This window comes from Schistocerca nitens, chromosome 1 (assembly GCF_023898315.1).
Source record: "Schistocerca nitens isolate TAMUIC-IGC-003100 chromosome 1, iqSchNite1.1, whole genome shotgun sequence".
Taxonomy (NCBI): domain Eukaryota; kingdom Metazoa; phylum Arthropoda; class Insecta; order Orthoptera; family Acrididae; genus Schistocerca; species Schistocerca nitens.
This window is the reverse complement of record NC_064614.1, coordinates 712915759-712937850: the sequence shown is the minus strand read 5'-3', so window position 1 is coordinate 712937850 and position 22092 is coordinate 712915759. Positions and strand designations below refer to the sequence as shown.

The 22092-nt window shown below is 40.0% G+C and overlaps 1 protein-coding gene across 1 annotated transcript in view; it reads left to right on the top strand.

Moving 5' to 3' along the window:
* LOC126196566 (protein sneaky) overlaps window positions 1-22092 on the top strand; it is a 299090-nt gene that overhangs the window by 247096 nt on the left and 29902 nt on the right. The gene's annotated exons all lie outside the window — the stretch shown is intronic.

The window sequence follows — 22092 nt, the reverse complement described above, 5'->3', positions numbered from 1 at the left end:
GCACATTCAACGTACTATCACTTTGTTTCTATGGTGAGCAGTGCTTTTTCCTCTCAATACATGTGTTTATCATAGTTATTGTGGGGTTGCCTCATGCAAAATTTTGAAATGTTAGAATTATAAACTATTTTTATATCATATTGCCTTTCTTTAAAAAATTGCCACTGGACATTAATTGTTAATATTGTGAATATTCTTCATTTACACCATTCTGGAGACAAGTTCAGCTTTAGGAATACTGACAGTGTAGGGAGTACCAGTTTTCTTTTGTATTTAACACCATAGTGGTAGCAGTGATCAAAATGACCCCTGTCATACTTTTTCCATCCTTGTTATATTGAATTTATTTACTGCATTATGTAATCACATGAATTTTCTGAATTTTTTCTCTTCTTTATAATGATCCATTAGAATTTATGAATTATTTATATTTTCTTTGACATGCCATTCGATATACCTAGAGTAGTGAATAGGGTGAAATTGACACCACTGTAAGTACTCTTCTGTATACAGGGTGTTACAAAATGGTATGGTCAAACTTTCAGGAAACATTCCTCACACACAAATAAAGAAAAGATATTATGTGGACATGTGTCCGGAAATGCTTAATTTCCATGTTAGAGCTCATTTTAGTTTCGTCCACCTACGCTCAATGGAGCACGTTATTATGATTTCATATGGGATACTCTACCTGTGCTGCTAGAACATGTGCCTTTACAAGTATGACACAACATGTGGTTCATGTGTGATGGAGCTCCTGCACATTTCAGTCGAAGTGTTCGTACGCTTCTCAACAACAGATTTGGTGACCGGTGGATTGGTAGAGGTGGACCAATTCCATGGCCTCCACGCTCTCCTGACCTCAACCCTCTTGACTTTCATTTATGGGGGCATTTGAAAGCTCTTGTCTACGCAATCCCGGTACCAAATGTAGAGACTCTTTGTGCTCGTATTGTGGATGGCTGTGATACAATACGCCATTCTCCAGGGCAGCATCAGCGCATCAGGGATTCCATGCGACGGAGGGTGGATGCATGTATCCCCGCTAATGGAGGACATTTTGAACATTTCCTGTAACAAAGTGTTTGAAGTCACGCTGGTACATTCTGTTGCTGTGTGTTTCCATTCCACGATTAATGTGATTTGACGAGAAGTAATAAAATGAGCTCTAACATGGAAAGTAAGCGTTTCCAGACACATGTCCACATAACATATTTTCTTTCTTTGTGTGTGAGGAATGTTTCCTGAAAGTTTGGCCGTACCTTTTTGTAACACCCTGTCTATGTAAATTATCCAACAATGAAGTGACAAAAGGCAGCAGTCATGCAAAGCAGTTGCTGCTCATTTTTGCAACTTGGCACATGTAAACTCCAATCTACCACTGTTTATATCATGGCATTCAGGTAACAGTCTGTCCAAGAGACACATTTTGGAACTCGTATCGTCAGCATGGACTTTCTGATGAAGAAGTGTTACACCTCTTAGAGAATTCTGAAGTTGAATTGGAAATTGACTTCACTGATAAAGATGACAATTACGTACCTGAGACAAGTGAAGATGAAGACATTGTGAACCAGGAGTGATTTGTGGAAAAGGATTCATATGCTGATCTATGCCAATCATCACCTCTCTCTTCACAGCAAGTGCAGTTGGAAGCATCCACAAAGATAGTTTCTAGGGATGAAACTGTGTGGAAAATTGCCAAGTTTTCATCTTCTGAAAGAAAGTCGGCTGTGAACTCTCTGAAGGAGAGAGAAGGTACCAGTGCTTATGCTTGCCAACGAATAAACGACTCTGTCACCAGTGCTTTCTGTCTTATTTTTGACAAAGCAATGCTACTTCTCATGAATAAATACACAGTATCTAATGATGGTAAAGTACTAAAAAGCAATTCCTGGACTGTGTCACTTGAGGAGCTGGAGAAACTGATACACAGGGTGTCATTTGCACAAAATGTATGTCTGGATGATCTCTGTGTAGTGTTTATTAGTGGCTGTTGACTGCTGTATTTAGCTATTGTGGCAATGTTTTGACTGCTTTGGCAACATCTGTTCTACATCTATTACTCCTTGCAGCTATACCTAACACTGCTGCCTTAACACTCCTTTATTAGATTGGTGTTGAGATTCAGCCTTCCAACTCTTGTGAATTATCTCAGGGTCCAGGTATGCTGTGCCCCATGCTTCCTAAGCATTGCACTTCTTTCTTCTGTTCAGATTTCTATAAGTTAAGTCGCTACAAAACAAAACACTGCTTCTCTACTTAAATGAAGTGTAGGTTGGTTCAATTAACTCTGCATATTGTCACAAACTGATAAACGCTTAAACGTTACATGGGAACCAACTAATATTAATGTCTCAAAGACGTGTTGTTAACATACTATGAACTCTCATTGACATTCTGTCTGTGAATAGTATGTAACAACATTCGCTTATATACAACATATTTGTCTTCCTTGGTGGTGGTCATCTTCCATGGTACCAGAGCTCCTTCATTCCTCCTTGCTCCAAGAAGATTACAAATGCTTTCCAGAGGGTAGACTCCTCACCTGTTGAGTAATACTTTCCCACAGTATGTGGCTTGATGTTTGCAAATTAATTATGATCATGGACATCTTTACTCTGAGCTCTATCTTTGATGTATTTGATACATGCCTTTCCGTGAATGGTATGGATCACTACATCTGGTCACACTGTTGGGGGCCTACTTTTATCAAGGATATTTTGACAAGGGACAGGTTTCAGGAGCTTCTCAGATTTCTTCATTTTGGTGAAAAATAAACCTGAGCTGAATGCCTGGCATTCAACAAATCACTCTTGTATCTGGAATTTGGAGAGATTTCACTGAAAACAATATTTGTTCTTACCACCATGGAGAAAATATGACCATTGATGAGCAACTATTACCAAGAAAAACAGGATGCAAGTTCATTCAATTCATGTCTAACAAACCAAACAAGTATGCTCTCAAATACAAAGTAAATACGTAATGCTTCTCAATACCTTGGCAAAGAGGACACACATAGAGAGAAGCAACAACTATGAGAGTAAATCATCTGTGTTTCATGGAGCCATTTGTAAATCAAGGAAGAAATGTGACAGCAGACAGCTTCTTTACATCTCTTCAACTTGTTAAGAAACTCAAAGAAAAGAAAACTTCATCAGTTGGTACAGTGAACAAGATCTGTTGTGAAACCCCTTATGAAGTAAGGAAGCCCAATTCTGAAATACACTTCACCATCATCCTGAATCGTAGTGGCAACACAGACTGCACCATGACTGTATACCAAGGAAAGAAGAATAAAAATGTGATTCTTCTGAGTACACTGCATGCTAAAGCAGCAGTAAGCAAGGGAGGAAAAAAGAAACCTGAAACCATAACATTCTACAATGCAACAAAGTGTGGGGTGGATACGGTTGACCAAATGGTCTGTAATTATACCACAAAGGTTGCATGTAGGAGATGGCAGACTATGTCTTCTACAACATCTTGAACAAGGTTGGCAATAAATGCATGGGTCATTTAAAAATAGTAACAAAGAAGAAAATGGAAAGGAACACGTTTATACTTCAGCTGGCAAATAAACTCAAGGGAATGATAGAGCAAAGAACATCAGGCAAAGGAAGAGGATAGGAGACCAAAATCACCTAGAAAGTGGAGGAAGTGCCATATCAGACTGTGCAAAGGCAGTAAGACCAATGGCACCTGTGTTAATTGCCACAAAGCCATGTGCAGAAAATGTTCATGTAAAACAGAAATCACCTGTGCTACGTGTGTCTATCAGATTCCAGTGTCTTGAACGAAAAGTAAAACAAAGCCACGTGTAGAACACAAGCAAGTGTATATTGACCATGTATACTAAATGTGTCTAGGAGGTTGTACAAATTTAATTATTTAGTTACATGTTCCATGGATCATTTTGCGTGAGAGATCATAATGATGTGGAAAGAGTCATTTTACATTCACATTGCAAATTAATTTGTACATACTGTTAAATTTGGAACATTTCTATGTTTAGTTTTTTATTTTTTCTAAAGGAAAAAAAAAGATATACAGATGTGAGTTAATAATTCCTACCCACCACTGTTACGAGGCATGTTTTTTAAGTAAGTACTATTTTGAAATTAAAACAAGACGTGCTAAAACATCTCAATAATTTTATTTTTACATGAAAGTCTGTACCTTAATCTACTTTTCTACATGATTTCCGTCAATATTCAGGCACTTGTCATAACGTTGTACCAGTTTTTGAATACCCTCCTCATAGAAGTCTGCCACCTGACTTGTTAACCACTGCATCACCACTGTTTTGACTTCATCATCGTCTTGAAGATACTGACCTCTCAGGTGTTTCTTCAAGTGCAGGAACAGATGGTAGTCACTGGGTGCAAGATCAGGGCTGTACAGAGGATGGTCTAGAGTTTCCCATCGAAAAGATGTGATGAGATCTTTGGTCTGATTCACCACATGTGGACAGGCATTGTCTTGCAGCAAAACAATGCCCTTGCTCAACTTGCCACATCTTTTGTTCTGAATTGAATGGCGCAGATTGTGCAATGTCTTGCAATACACTGCTGCATTGATTGACCCATTATGAGGCAGAAATTCCACAAGCAATACTCCTTTTCTTTCCCAGAAAACTGTGCACATGATTTTCCGGGCAGAAATTGTTTGCTTAAACTTCACTTTTCTGGGTGAATCTGCATGCTGCCATTCCATGGACTGTTGCTTTGATTCTGGTGTGACGTAGGCCACCCATATTTCGTGGCCCATAACAATTTGGCTTAAGAAATCATCACTGTCCTTGTAGTACTGCTCAAGGAAAGTCAATGCACTGTCTAAAAGTTTGGTTTTGTGCACATCCGTCAACATTTTTGGTAACAAACACGTGCACAATTTTCGGTAATTCAAGTGCTCAATCACAATGCCATACAAAACTCTATGAGAAACATTAGGAAAGTCATCCTGCAAGGAGAAAATCGTAAAGTGTCTGTTTTCTCTCATCTTATTGTCCTCTTCCTGCACCAAACTTTCATTAACAACTGAAGGATGCCCACTTCATTGTTCATAATGCACATTTGTGCGGACATCTTTAAATGCTCTCACCCACTCTCTTACCATTCCATCACTCATAATTTTTTCTCCATAAACTGCACTGATCTCACGATGAATATTGATTGCTTTTAGGCCTTTAGCACTATGAAATCTTGTAACAGCCTGTACTTTACTGTCGGCGGGACTCACGATTATCAGAGGCATCTTAAACACTCAGCAGACAACATAAACAAGGAAGAATCAGACTGTAATGCAGTCAGTGCATAGATTAAGGTACAGGCTTTCATGTAAAAATAAAATTATTGAGATATCTTAGCACGACTTTTTTTTTTAAATTTCAAAACGGTACTTATTTAAAAAAAACACGCCTCATACAATAATAGTAATTCTGCTATGGAATAGAAGAAGTTGTTGAGAAACTTTCTCAGTTTGTTATCAAATTTTACTTTGCAGTCTGTCAGACATTTTATATCACTGGGTAAGTGATCAAAACCTTTTGTTGCAGCATTAAGCACCCTTTTTTGTGCTAAAGACAATCTTAATGTGGAGCAATAAATGTCATTTTTCCTTCTGGTGGTGTAATTATGTACCTTATTGTACCTTTTGAACTTTATTGGATTGTTAACAACAAACTTCGTGAGAAATAAACATATCTACATCTTCATCTACTTCTATACTCTGTGAGGTGCATGGCAGAGGGTATGTCTCATTGTACCAATTGTAGGGGTTTCTTCCTGTTCCATTCACCTATGGATTGTGAGAAGAATGATTGTCTAATGCCTCTGTGTGCAGTAATTATTCTAATCTTATCCTCATAATCCCTCTGTAAGCAATACATAGGGGGTTGTAATGTATCCCAAGAGTAATCATTTAAAGCCAGTTCTTGAAGCTTTGTTAATAGACTTTCTTGGGATAGTTTACATCTGTCTTCAAGAGTCTACCAATTCAATTCCTTCAGTATCTCTGTGACACCCTCCCACAGATTAAACAAACCTGTGACCATTCTTGCTGCCCTTCTCTGTATACATTCAGTATCCTCCATTCATTCATTCATTCACACTCTTTGTCCCATAAATCCCATCATGACAATTCCAGTTATTGGTATATGTTAACAGGACAAAGCTACCCCATCTGGCAACTTCTGTAAAGTATATCAAAAATAAGTTATGACTGACACAGATCTATTCAAATTCATGATTTTTGTAATTATTCCTACATTACTTTATTTAAGTATGATGGAAGAAAAACAGTGGCTTTGAAAAAAAAAAAAGAAACACTGTTTTTCCTTCTATGCTATGCAGCTGTTCTTTTTATTTAGTATTTCGAACAGAGGATTTATGTAACTTTACACACAACAGTATTAACTGTCTACATACTGGCAAAATCAGGATTTAACTAATACAAATACTGAAGGTGGGCAGATATTACATTATTGAGTCCAAGTATTGGAGAAGGAGTGGCTAATGAGATATTTTTACTTAGTTTTTAAATATTTGAAGATTTTTCAGTTTCCTGCTTGCTGTCCACCAGCAACCTGTCATTGACTTTGCAGGAATATTGATCTCTACATGAGTCTTGAATGTCTCTGGCTGGCACACAGTATACAATCTTAGGACAAAGAGAGAAGAGAAACAATGTGTTTTGTAGTACTTGTTTGATGCGTACATATGTAAAGTTACTATTGTGAATAAAGTGTACGTTCCATTAACTGTGCCATGTATGGTTGACTTTTCCTACACTGGTGGCCCTGCATCTGTCATGAAATGCGCACTAATTTGCTACTCTGTGTTAATCCAGTCCTCTGTATTATGTCATGACAATGTGGCCATTACACAATGCATTTCACATCACGCCACTTCTGGATTACAGTGCCAACAGGGTTGCAGTGCAGAATGTGCAGTGTCATAATTGTGCAAATACAGTATTGACAATTGAGTGCACTGATAATTTGCACCTTGTGCCTACAGAGAATACTGGCCTAACTATGCCTCAACAGTGGCAACCAGCAACAAATCTGCTGCTGGACCTTGAGAACTATGTTACCACAGACAGTGCTTTTAATCTGCAAAGTTTGCAACATAATAACGCCACTTTCATGTCTTCCATGCTGCAAATTGGATACAAACAACTGCTTACCATGTTGTAACAACCAGTTGTGTGCCACGAGCAATCAGCAGACATGTTGCCTCCTACATATGTTGCCTCCTACATAGAACAATACTACAATTAGCTCTTCAGCCTCACCCCATAGGTTCAGGTCACATCTCAAACTACCAAAGTTCAACCCTACTCACCTGGCTCTGTCGTTTGCAACAGTGGACAGCATTTTCAAACCAACTGGAATTTTAGATGAATCAAAGTACATTAACCTACTCTGCCATCTGGCGGTACAAACTGAACTAATCAGTGACCTTATCCTGTTACCTCTGCATGCAATGAGTACATCACTTAAAAGACTATTCTCTTGCAGAGACCTTCTCAAACCCCAGAACAACAGCTGCATGTGGCTATCTACAAACAATATTTCCATAAAAATGTGCACTCACAATTTTGACATCACCTCTGCACAACTATGCACAACTACCAGTCATATCCCAGTGGACGCTTCCCCCCCCCCCCCCCCCCCCCCAAATCAGTCTTCTGGTTTGATGAGGCTCAGAATGAATTCCTCTCCTGTGCCAGCCTCTTTATCTCAGAGCAGCACTTGCAACCTACATTCTCAATTATTTGCTGGATGTATTCCAATCTTTGTGTTCTTCTACAGTTTTTGCCCACTACAGTTCTCTCTAGTACCGTGGAAGTCATTCCCTGATGTCTTAACAGATTTCCTATAATACTGTCCCTTGTCCTTTTCAGTGTTTTCCACATATTCCTTTCCTCTCTGATTCTGTGCAGAACCTCCTCATTCCTTACCTTATCAGTTCATCTAATTTTCAACATTCGTCTGTAGCACCATATCTCAAATGCTTCAAATCTTTTCTGTTCTGGTTTTCCCACAGTCCACATTTTTTCCTCAAATTAAGGCCTATATTTGATACTAGCAGACTTTTTTTCCAGGGCTACTTTGCTTTTTATGTCCTCCTCCTCCATCTACAATTGGTTATTTTACTGCCCAGGTAGTAGAATTCCTTAACTTCATCTATTTCACAATCATCAATCCTGATGCTAAGCTTCTTGCTGTTCTCATTTCTGCTACTTTTCATTACTTCCATCTTTCTTCAATTTACTCTCAATCCTTATTCTGTATTCATTATATTGTTCATTCCTTGTGTAATTCTTCTTCATTTTCTCTCTGTCATCAGTGAATCATATCATTGATATCCTTACACCATGAGTTTTAATTCCACTCCTGATCCTTTCTTTTATTTACATCATTGCTTCTTCAATGTACAGACTGAACAGTAGGAAGGAAAGACTACATCCAATCTTACACCCTTTTTAATCTGAGTGCCCATCTCTCCCTACAGCTTACTCCTATTTTTCTCAGAATTACAAACCTCTTGAACTGTTTTACATTGTCAAATGGCTTTTCCAGATTGACAAATCCTATGAATGTGTCTTGATTTTTCTTTAGTCTTGCTGCCATTGCCAACCTTAAGGTCAGAACTGCCTCCCTGTTGCCTTTACCTTTTCTAAAGCCAAATTGATCATGATCTAGCACATCCTCAATTTTCTTTTCCATTCTTCTGTATGTTATTCTTGTCAGCAACTTGGATGCATGAGTGATAATTCTCACACTTGTCAGTTCTTGCAGTCTTCAGAATTGTATGGATAACTTTTTCTGAGAGTCAGATGGTATGTCGCCACGCTCATACATTCTACACAGCAATGTGAATAGTCATTTTCTACATCTACATCTACATCCATACTCCGCAAGCCACCTGATGGTGTGTGGCGGAGGGTACCCTGAGTACCTCTATCAGTTCTCCCTTCTTTTCCAGTCTCGTATTGTTCATGGAAAGAAGGATTGTTGGTATGCTTCTGTGTGGGCTCTAATCTCTTTGATTTTATCCTCATGGTCTCTTTGCGAGATATACGTAGGAGGGAGCAATATACTGCTTGACTCTTCGGTGAAGGTATGTTCTCGAAACTTTAACAAAAGCCCGTACCGAGCTACTGAGCGTCTCTCCTGCAGAGTCTTCCACTGGAGTTTATCTGTCATCTCCATAACACTTTCGTGATTACTAAATGATCCTGTAACGAAGCGCGCTGCTCTCCGTTGGATCTTCTCTATCTCTTCTATCAACCCTATCTGATACGGATCCCACATGCTGAGCAGTATTCAAGCAGTGGGCGAACAAGCGTACTGTAAACTACTTCCTTTGTTTTTGGATTGCATTTCCTTAGGATTCTTCCAATGAATCTCAGTCTGGCATCTGCTTTACCGACGATCAACTTTACATGATCATTCCATTTTAAATCACTCCTAATGCGTACTCCCAGATAATTTATGGAATTAACTACTTCCAGTTGCTGACCTGCTATATTGTAGCTAAATGATAAGGGATCTATCTTTCTATGTATTCGCAGCACATTACACTTGTCTACATTGAGATTCAATTGCCATTCCCTGCACCATGCGTCAATTCGCTGTAGATCCTCCTGTATTTCAGTACAATTTTCCATTGTTACAATCTCTCGATACACCACAGCATCATCTGCAAAAAGCCTCAGTGAACTTTCGATGTCATCCACAAGGTCATTTATGTATATTGTGAATAGCAACGGTCCTATGACACTCCCCTGCGGCACACCTGAAATCACTCTTACTCCGGATGACTTCTCTCCATTGAGAATGACATGCTGCGTTCAGTTATCTAGGAACTCTTCAATCCAATCACACAATTGGTCTGATAGTCCATATGCTCTTACTTTGTTCATTAAACGACTGTGGGGAACTGTATCGAACGCCTTGCGGAAGTCAAGAAACACGGCATCTACCTGTGAACCCATGTATGGCCCTCTGAGTCTCATGGACGAATAGCGTGAGCTGGGTTTCACACGACCGTCTTTTTCGAAACCCATGCTGATTCCTACAGAGTAGATTTCTAGTCTCCATAAAAGTCATTATACTCGAACATAATACGTGTTCCAAAATTCTACAACTGATCGACGTTAGAGATATAAGTCTATAGTTCTCCACATCTGTTCGACGTCCCTTCTTGAAAACGGGGATGACCTGTGCCCTTTTCCAATCCTTTGGAATGCTACGCTCTTCTAGAGACCTATGGTACACCGCTGCAAGAAGGGGGGCAAGTTCCTTCACATACTCTGTGTAAAATCGAACTGGTATCCCATCAGGTCCAGCGGCCTTTCCTCTTTTGAGCGATTTTAATTGTTTCTCTATCCCTCTGTCGTCTATTCCGATATCTACCATTTTGTCATCTGTACGACAATCTAGAGAAGGAACTACAGTGCAGTCTTGCTCTGTGAAACAGCTTTGGAAAAAGACATTTAGTATTTCGGCCTTTAGTCTGTCATCCTCTGTTTCAGTACCATTTTGGTCACAGAGTGTCTGGACATTTTGTTTTGATCCACCTACCGCTTTGACATAAGACCAAAATTTCTTAGAATTTTCTGCCAAGTCAGTACATAGAACTTTACTTTCGAATTCATTGAACACCTCTCGCATAGCCCTCCTCACACTACATTTCGCTTCGCGTAATTTTTGTTTGTCTGCAAGGCTTTGGCTATGTTTATGTTTGCTGTGAAGTTCCCTTTGCTTCCGCAGCAGTTTTCTAATTCAGTTGTTGTACCACGGTGGCTCTTATCCATCTCTTATGATCTTGCTTGGCACATACTCATCTAACGCGTATTGTGCAATGGTTTTGAACTTTGTCCACTGATCCTCAACACTATCTGTGCTTGAGACAAAACTTTTGTGTTGAGCCGTCAGGTACTCTGTAATCTGCTTTTTGTCACTTTTGCTAAACAGAAAAATCTTCCTACCTTTTTTAATATTTCTATTTACGGCTGAAATCATCAATGCAGTAACCGCTTTATGATCACTAATTCCCTGTTCTGCATTAATTGTTTCAAATAGTCTGGGTCTGTTTGTCACCAGAAGGTCTAATATGTTATTAAAATTCACAGGATTCTTTGTCCCTGCCACCCGTTATGAACGTTTGAGTCTCCCAGTCTATATCCAGCAAATTAAAATCTCCACCCAGAACTATAACATGGTGGGGAAATCTACTCGAAATATTTTCCAAATTATCCTTCAGGTGCTCAGCCACAACAGCTGCTGAGCCAGGGGGCCTATAGAGACATCCAATTACCATGTCTGGGCCTGCTTTAACCATGACCTTCACCCAAATCATTTCACATTTCGGATCTCCGTCAATTTCCTTCGATACTATTGCAATTCTTATCGCTATAAACACGCCTCCCCCTTCACTGTCCAGCCTGTCTCTGCGGTATACATTCCAATCTGAGTTTAGGATTTCATTACTGTTTAAGTCTGGTTTCAACCAACTTTCTGTCCCTAGTACTATATGGGCATTGTGACCGTTTATTAATGGGAGCAGTTCTGGGACCTTTCTATAGACGCTCCTGCAGTTTACTATTAGCACATTAATATTGTTATTCCCTGTTGCATTTTGCCTACTCCTACATTGCCACATCTCAGGAGGCGTCTTGTCGGGCCTAGGGAGGGAATTCTCTAACCTAAAAAACCCCCATGTGCACTCCATACGTACTCTGCTACCCTTGTAGCCACTTCTGGCGTGTAGTGCACGCCTGACCTATTCAGGGGGACCCTACATATCTCCACCCGATAGCGGAGGTCGAGAAATTTGCACCACAGATCTCCGCAGATTTTGTTGTAACTGCTCCCAATGATTTTAGAAATTCTGATGGAATGTTATATATCATTTCTGCCTTATTTGATCTCAAGTTCTCCAATGCTCTTTTAAATTCTGATTCTAGTACTGGATCCCCTATCTCTTCTAAATATCCCCCTGTTTCTTCTTCTATCACATCAGAGAAGTTTTCCCTCTCGCAGAGGCCTTCAATGTATTCTTTCCACATACCTGCTCTCTCCTCTGCATTTAACAGTGGAATTCCCATTGTACTCTTAATTTTACCACCCTTGCTTTTAATGTCACCAAAGGTTGTTTTGACTTTTCTGTCTGCTGAGTCAGTCCTTTCCACTATCGTTTCTTTTTTGATTTCTTCATGTTTTTGATGGAGCCATTTTGTCTAAGTTTCCTGCACTTCCTATTTATTTCATTCCTCAGTGATCTGTATTTCTGTATTCCTGAATTTCCCTAAACATTATTGTACTTTCTTCTTTCATCAATTGACTGAAATATTTCTTCTGTTACCCGTGGTTTTTCACCGTTGCCTTCTTTGTGCCTACGTTTTTCTTTCGAACTTCTGTGATTGCCTGTTTTAGAGATGTCCGTTCCTCTTCAGCTGTACTGCTTACTCTTCTATTCCCTATTGCTGCATCTATAGGCTTCAAGAACTTCAAGTGTGTCTCATTATCCCTTAGCGCTTCTGTATCCCACTCTTTGTGTATTGATTCTTCCTGACTAATCTCATGAGCTTCAGCCTACTCACTACTACATTGTGATCTGAGTCTGTATCTACTCCTGGGTATGCCTTACAACCCAGTATCTGGTTTTGGAATCTGACCATGATGTAATCTAACTTAAATCTTCCTGTATCACCCAGTCTTTTCCAAGTATACCACCTATTGTGATTCGTGAACAGAGTATTCGCTATTACTAGCTGAAATTTATTACAGTACTCAATTAGTCTTTCTACTCTCCCATTCCTTGCCCCTATCCCATATGCTCCTGTAACCTTTTCTTCTGGTCCTTCCCCTACAGCTGCATTCCACTCCCCCATAACTATTAGACTTTTGTCTCCTTTTATTTACTGTATTACCCTTTCAATATCATCATATACTTTCTTTATCTGTTCATCTTCAACTTGCGACATCAGCATGTATATCTGAACTTCTGTTGTTGGTGCTGGTTTGCTGTTGATTCTGACAAGAGCAACCCTATCACTGAACTATTCACTGTAACACACTCTTTGCCCTACCTATGTATTTCCTTTTTCAGATTTTCTAGCTTCCCTACCACATTCAAGCTTCTGACATTCCATGCATTGACTCATAGAACATTGTCCTTTCATTAATTATTCAGTCTTTTTCTCATAGTAACCTTACCCCTGGCAGTCCCCTCCCGGAGATCAGAATGGGGTACTATTCCAGAATCTTTTGCCATTGGAGAGATCATCATGACACTTTTTCAATTGCAGGCCACATGTCCTTTGGATACATGTTGTGTGTCTTTAATGTAGTGGTTTCCATTGCCTCCTGCATCCTCATACCATTGATCATTGCTGACTTTCCTGCCTTTATGGGCAGTTTCCCACCCCAAGGACAAGAGAGTGCATTAAACCTCTGTCTGCTCCTCCACCTTCTTTGACAAGGCCATTGGCAGAATGAGGGTGACTTCTTACACCAGAAGTATTTGGCTGCCAAAGCTGATTATTAATCAGAATTTAAGCAGTGGTGGTTGGTTTTGAACTTGGGATCAAGGACATTTCAATTAGTAATCAAAGCCGGTATCCCTAGACCTCAGGTACTGTTACCAGTAGTCAAAGCTTCCTAGACATCAGGTACTGTTACCGACTGAGTTAAACTCACAGTGATCACACACAAGTCTAAACCTCAAGAAAAACTACTTGTATGTCCTTGATGATATACTACCGGCAACTATTAAACAGTACAGGGTTGGCTCAGGTGACTGACAGCATAGGGGAGTTATGTGGGAATTTTACAAAGGAGGATCAGGTAGTGATAGTGGGTGGAGCAGGGAACAGTCTTGATGGAGACAGGGAATATGAAGTAGGTGGTCACCTGGTAAAGATATCAATTGAAATTGATAGCACTAATGTGCTTTTCGTGCAACTGTTTCAGCATCATGATCAGCCTCATCGTAATGCGGCTGTCAGGCGTGTTAACATGGGGCTGGAGAGGGTGCTGATGGCAGAGGGCATGGGTCACATTTTAGTGGTGCCAGTTGGATCTATCAGCAAATTAGGTTTCACTTGGCATGCCCATACCTCAATGGGTATGGGAAGGAGAGGCTGACAAAGCTTATATGTGACAGTGTAGTGGGTTCTGGTGGGATCACTCATGGAAAAATTCCTGTAGTAGTTGGTGTTAGAGGTGCACCTTTTTTAGATTGAAGTCAGCTGATAGGTATACCTACTTAAAGGAAGTCCCTCTAACTAAGGGCTCACCCTTCAGAGAATTTCATGTTTCCAAGCAGAGAAGGAATTAGCATATTTCATCAAAATCTAAGAGGTATTAGAGATAAAGTTAGTGAACTGCTTGCAGATGTTGACTCTGAAATTATTGGTATGTCGGAGCACCACTTAAATATTTTGCCAATTTAGGGGATTCCTATAGCAGGATACATATTAGCTGGCTGTTTTTCAAGGAATTCCTTGTGGGGTGGGGGAGTTGCTATGTATGTAAAAAACAGTATTCCATTTGAGTCCCTAGACCTATCACAGCTTTGCATTGAATAGATATGTGAATGTTGTGCAGGGGCAGTTGAATTTAATGAAACTAAACTTCTAATTGTTGTTGTTTATAGGTCCCCTAACTCTGACTTCTGCGTTTCTGCTCAAGCTAGAGAGGGCTCTTGATTCGCTTTCTAGGAAGTACCAGAAATTAGTTATATGTGGTGATTTAAATATAAATTTTGTATACACTGGTGCAAGAAAAAGGATGTTGGTAGATCTCCTAAAGTCTTATGATCTGATGCAGACTGTGTTTTTTCCAACTAGGATGCGGGGGAACAGTAGCACAGCCATAGACAATATTTTTATTCATTCTTCATTACTCTATGGGCATTCTGTTAGTAAAAGTGTGAATGGCCTCTCAGATCATGTTGCACAAATTTTAACACTAAAAGGCTTTTGTACTCAAACAAATGTCACATACAATTACAAATTATCCTAGGGAAGTTAATCCAACAGCAATAGAGAGTTTTTTAAACCCTGTCAAGGAACAAGAGTGGTGGGATGTTTATAGAGCTGATAACATAGATGATAAATATAATGCTTTCCTTAACACATTTCTCATGATCTCTGAGAGTTGCTTTCCATTAGAACATTCTAAACTGGGTACTAGCAGTAACAGGCAGCCCAGGTGTCTGACTAGTGGGATAAGGATATCATGTAGAACAAAGCGAGAATTATATCAAAATGTTAGAAGTTGTCAAAATCAAGCTGCAGTAGCCCATTACAAACAGTATTGTAATGTGCTTAAAAATGTTATTAGGAAGGCAAAGAGTATGTGGTATGCAAATAGAATAGCTAATTCACAGGATAAAATTAAAATCATGTGGTCAGTTGTGAAGGAAGTATCTGGTTAGCAGCACAAGGTTGACAATAAAAGTCAGTTCGCAGTAAAAATATTTCTGTTACTGATAAATCAGATATATGTACAGTATTTAACAATAATTTTCTGAGAATTGCTGGTGAATTAAATAAAAATTTGGCTTCTACTGGGAATCATACAACTCTTGGCAAATGCCTTTCTGAGATTGATGTCTGAAATACTCCTCTGTAATACAGACAAGGGGGAGGTTGAGTCAATAATTAAATCACTGAAGACTAAGGACTTATGGTTATGATGGAGTGCCTAGCAGAATATTAAAGTATTGTGCTGCTCATGTTAGCCCTGTATTTAGCCATGTTTGTAATTTTTCCTTTAAAGTACTCAGTGGTAAAGCTGCTTTATAAAAAGGGAGAAAGGGATAATGTAGACAATTTTAGACCTATTTCTATGCCATAAGTGTTTGCTAAAGTTATTAAAAAGGCTGTGTATGTAAGGATAATTGATCATTTTATATCACACAATTTGCTATCAAATGTACAGTTTGGCTTTAGAAGTCATATAACAACTGAAAATGCTATATTCTCTTTTCTCTGTGAGGTACTGGATGGGTTAAACAAAAGGCTTTGAATTCTAGGCATATTTTTTGATTTAACTAAGGTGTTTGATTGTGTTGATTAGAAAATATTGCTCCAGAAGTTGGACCATTACGGAATACGGGGAGTAGCTCACAATTTGTTCACCTATTACTTTAGCAACAGACAGCAAAAGGTCATTATTCATAATGTTGAGAATGGCTGTGATGTGGCGTCTGAGTGAGGTACGGTCAAATGTGTATGTGTGTGTGTGTGTGTGTGTGTGTGTGTGTGTGGACGAAGGGGGGAGGGGAGGGGGGGGGGGGAAATGCCCAAGGATCAGTGTTGGGGCGACTCCTGTTCCTTATTTATATAAATGATATGCCCTCTAGTGTTACAGCTAAATCTAAAATATTTTTGTTTTCTGATGACACTAGCTTGGTAGTAAAAGATGTGTGCAACATTGGCTTGGTTTCAAATAGCACAGTTCATGACATAAGTGCGTGGCTTGTAGAAAATAAACTAACGCTAAGTCATTCATTGGGCAAAGAACTGTCCAGCATAAGTTGTTACTTTGGCACATGCTAACCTGAGAATGGAATTCACCCTCACAACTGATGTGAGTGACACTGTGATGGGGGCTGTGCTTCAGCAGGTGATAGATGCAGTGCCCCAACCACTTTTGTTCTTCTCGAAGAAACCATCTTCTTTACAATCTAAGCAGTCAGCATTTGACTGAGAGCATCTCTTGATATATGTGACAGTCAAATACTTCCACAAGTACATAAAGGAGGCACGTGGTGACCATGTACACAGATCGCAAATGCCATCAGGAACCGATGTCAGGATGCCATTACACAACACTTCAGACAGTTAACCTTATTGCAGAGTATACCATCGAAATACGTTACATCCACAATGTGGACAGTATCATTGCAGACTACATTTCAAGAATTAGTGCAATTTCTCTCCAGTATGACTTTGAGTCCATGGCAGCTGAACAAACGAGTGACTTAAGCATCCTCAGTGATCATGACACAAACTTTGGCACTGAACATCAGTCTCTACCCAGGTGTCAAGCAACACTGCTCTGTGACATTTCACAGAACAGGCCACAACCACTAGTGCCTCTTATGATGTGCCATGAAATTGAGTGACTAGGTAATTTGAGGCACCCTGGTGTCAAGGTGACAGTCCATCTAGTGACAGATAGATTCTTATGGACCATTGTCCAACAAGATTGTTGTCACTGGGTGCAAAGCTGTCTTGCATGTCAGAATAGCAAGACAGGCTGTCACACACAGCCTCATCTTGGATGCTTCCTCACGCTGAAAATTTGGTTCTGACATGTGAACCTCAACTTTATCAGACCTCTGCCAGAGTCAGAAGGATTTTGATACCTCCTGTCTGTGATCAACAGGACATCATGATGGATATGTCATCACAGTCAAACCAACTGCACTTGCATTCATCAAGATGTGGATAGCCCACTTTGGCACATTCGAACTGATTACAACTGACCAGAGCTGCCAATTTGAATTGGTTCTCTTCAGTGCCCTGTTTTGCCCCTGTAGGATCGCCCACATGCAGACTATCACACACTGTCAACAAAGTAATCAACTCATTGATTAGTGGCACTGGACCATGAAGGTGGCTCTCATGTGCTAAGGTGGTTCTTGGACTGGGACACTCCCATGGGTCATGCTAGGCGTTCCCTTAGCATATGAGGATGCCCTATGGGTGTGCTTTGCCAAGGTGGTCTACAAAGAGCCACTGCACTTACGAGCAAACTTTGCCCAGCGTACAGATGACCTAAATCGGACGGACTTACCTACACTAGTGCCTCAGTAACATATGAAGACCATGCACTTCCTGCCTCCCTCAACTCACTCAAATCGAAAGTGTTTATACATCAAGACCTTACCTCGTGCGCCTTGTGATATTCCGAGATGATGCCGGATATTCAGGCCCATACAGGGCATTCAAGCGTGGTCCATAGACTTTCAACATCCCAGTATGCAGTAAACCTACGACTGTCCCACTCACCCAACTTAAACCTGCTCCAGTGCTCCAGGGTAACTCCACTTCAACAAACCTGGACATCAACACTCTGATCAACAAGAACAATGACCAACACAGTTTGGCCACATCACCCTCATCCTTGGATTCAATTCAAGATGTGCAGGACATTGACAATCTTCCACCAGCACTCTTGCCACATGTCACACAATTTGAGTTGTGGTATGGCTCTGTCAGACAATCTCTGCAACATCTGGTGTAGTATCAAATGTACAGCATCAGCACATTTCATGGCACCATGAGAAATGGTCCAGTCATGTCTCACACATGCAACTGTGATGGCATGACTGGTCATGCCATCATGTGCATTCTGCCGACTGGCGATCAACTCTTCCCACGCTACTCCCTACTCCCAGTACAGGTCTTGTATGGGTATTAAACTCTAGATGAATCTCAAATGTCCATGGTTGATGTGAAGAGGATGATATTTGGATGGAGTGAGAAGAGAGAAATTCCATTCTGTACCAATATTCAAAGCAGAATTATGTAAATTTACTCTTGTGAATAAAGTGATGTTGCTTTACCCGTGCCATGCATGACTGGGAGTAGTTTCTACCGTACCTTAGTCAATTCTTCCTATAATTTCATACCAAAATGAAAAACTCTGTTCTGATCCCCAGATGAACTTTGGTACTTGTAAACATTAGGGTGGTTTGAAAAGTTCCCAGAATCACCATGAGAAGTCAGCATTAATGCAACATGATGTTCACGTGATATTCATTGGACTGTTGCCTGTAAACATGTGCCACATCAGTGCTCTTGGAAGAGAGCTGTGGGGGTAACATGGCTCTGTTGTTGTTCCCACATAGCGATTTGCGAAGATGGAAAAAATCGACATTCACACAGTGATTAAGCACTTCGTAAAGAAAGGTAGCAAAGCAAAGGAAATTCATGCCGATTTCTGGAATACACTGGGGGACTCTGCTCCTTCATATTCATCTGTTGCAAAGTCTACAAATGAATTTAAATTTGGCCAGAAGAGCTTAGGTGATGATCTGCACAGTGGTCGACCAAGATGTGTCTCTACTCCAGAAATCATTGCAAAAGTGCAGAAAATGGTCATGGGGGATCGCCGATTGATAGTGCGTGAAATAGCTTGCGCTTGCCAGATTTCATCTGAAAGGGTATATCACATCTTAACTGAAGAATTAGAAATGAAAAAATTATCTGCAAGATGGGTGCCATGACTCTTGACGCTGGATCAAAAACGCATGAAAATGGACATATCAGAACAATGTTTGGCCTGTTTTAGGAGAAACAAACATGATTTTTTGGGCCGGTTTGTGACCACAGTTGGAACTTGGGTGCACTACTATACCCCAGAGACAAGCAACAGTCAAACCGAAAAAATGCCAGGTTTAGCAAGGAAGAAAGTCATCTTCCATCAAGACAATGTGCGCCCACACACATGCCGTCGCCATGGCAAAATTCCATGAACTAAGTTATGAATTGTCACCACACTCACCTTATTCACCTGATACAGCTCCATCAGACTTCCATCTCTCCCCAAAACAGAAAATTTTTCTTGGTGGATGAAGATTCACTTCAAATAAAGAATTGATAGCTGGAGTTTACAACTATTTTGCAGGCCTGGTGGAAACTCATTTTCAAGATGGGATCAAGGCAGTGGAACATCGTTGGACCAAGTGCATAATCTACAAGGAGACAACATTGAAAATAAAATAAAAATTCAGTGATGTAAGTACTTTTTTTTCATTTTGAGAAATTTTAAACCAGCTTCATAGTTTGTGTCTGTTTGGAATTGCACAGTATGAATTTTTATAAAATTAGGAGTTAAGGTGCTGTCTGTGAAACAGCTGTCAGCCTTTTCCATTATTCCTCTGTCCATGTCTGGCATGGGTGTGTTTGTACCTTTTATCAATATGCTTGTGTTATCAGCAAACATTACAGTTTTTGAAGGGTTCTCCAATGTCTCAGGCAAACCATTTAGGTAGACCAAAAAGAGGAGTGGGACAAGCACTGAACCTTGCGGTATACCATATTTAATGTTTCTTCACTCTAAATTTAATCTTAAACCAGTTTTATCATTTTCTAATGTGATCCTTTGTTTTCTGTTGTCAAGATGTCACTCCATACATGGAAGGGGAAGACATTTAATGCTGCACAGATTTAGCTTCCTTAGCAGAATTTTATTGATATGGCATGGGAGTCGGGACAGGTTCCATCAAACTGGACGAAAGCAGTAATCACACCAATCTTTAAACATGGAAACAGAAAAGATTGTAACAACTACAGAGGCATCTCTTTAATCAGCGTTGTGGGTAAAATCTTCTCAGGTATTGTTGAAAGGAAAGTGCGAGTATTAGTTGAGGACAAATTGCATGAAAATCAGTATGGGTTTAGGCCTCTTAGAGGTTGTCAGGACCAGACCTTTAGCTTACGGCAAACAATGGAGAAGTGTTATGAGTGGAACAGGGAACTGTATCTATCCTTTATAGATCTAGAAAAGGCATATGACCGGGTTCCTATGAGGAAGTTATTGTCTGTTCTACAAGATTATGGAATAGGAGGCAAACTTTTGGAAGCAATTAAAGGTCTTTACATAGATAGTCAGGCAGTAGTTAGAGTTGACAGTACATTGAGTTCATGGTTCAGAGTAGTTTCAGGGGTAAGACAAGGCTGCAACCTGTCTCCACTGTTGTCCATATTATTTATGGATCATATGTTGAAAACAATAGACTGGCTGGGTGAGATTAAGATATGTGAACACAAAATAAGCAATCTCGCATATGTGGATGACTTAGTTGTGATGGCAGATTCGATTGAAAGTTTGCAAAGTAATACTTCAGAGCTAGATCAGAAATGTAAGGACTGTGGTATGAAGATTAGCATCTTCAAAACGAAAGAAATGTCAGTGGGAAAGAGATATAAACAGATTGAGTGCCAAATACAAGGAACAAAGTTAGAACAGGTGGACGGTTTCAAGTACTTAGGATGCATATTCTCACAGGATGGCAACATAGTGAAAGAACTGGGAGAGAGGTGTAGCAAAGCTAATGCAGTGAGCGCTCAGCTACGATCTACTCTCTTCTGCAAGGAGGAAGTCAGTACCAAGACTAAGTTATCTGTGCACCGTTCAATCTTTCGACCAACTTTACTGTACGGGAGTGAAAGCTGGGTGAATTCAGGTTACCTTATCAATAAGGTTGAGGTTACAGATATGAAAGTAGCTAGGATGATTGCAGGTACTAGTAGATGGGAACAATGGCAGGAGGGTGTCCACAATGAAGAAATCAAAGAAAAACTAGGAATGAACTCTATAGATGTAGCAGTCAGGGTGAACAGGCTTAGATGGTGGGGTCATGTTACACACATGGGAGAAGCAAGGTTACCCAAGAGACTCGTGGGTTCAGCAGTAGAGGGTAGGAGGAGTTGGGGTAGACCAAGGAGAAGGTACCTGGATTCGGTTAAGAATGATTTTGAAGTAATAGGCCTAACATCAGAAGAGGCACCTATGTGAGCACTGGATAGGGGATCATGGAGGAATTTTATAAGGGGGACTATGCTCCAGACTGAACGCTGAAAGGCATAATCAGTCTTAAATGATGATGATGAGTAGAATTTTATGATTTACACAATCAAAGGCCTTGGCAAGGTCACAGAAAATGCCAACAAGGTAATCTGTTGTGTTTAATTCTATTAGAATTGACAGTACTTTCTCAGTAGAGAAGCCTTTCCAGAAGCCAAATTGAGGTAGTGTCAACAAGTTATTCTCAGAAAGATTGTTATTTTGTTGTAAGCTACTTTCTCAAAAATGTTTGTAATTAGAGATCAGTTGCTTAGTATATTGTTGTTACTATTGCAAACTCCAGTCTTTTGAAAATACACTTTGACTCAGCAGTAAGTTATGGAGCTAACTCGATGGCGGTGCTATCAGGTCAGCACAAGATTTGAGTATTTTGGCAGACATACCATCAAGACCAGTAGAATTACTACTCTAGTAACTTAATGATTTCCATGATGTTAGGAAACCCAGCAAAATTCGTTGGGGTAAAA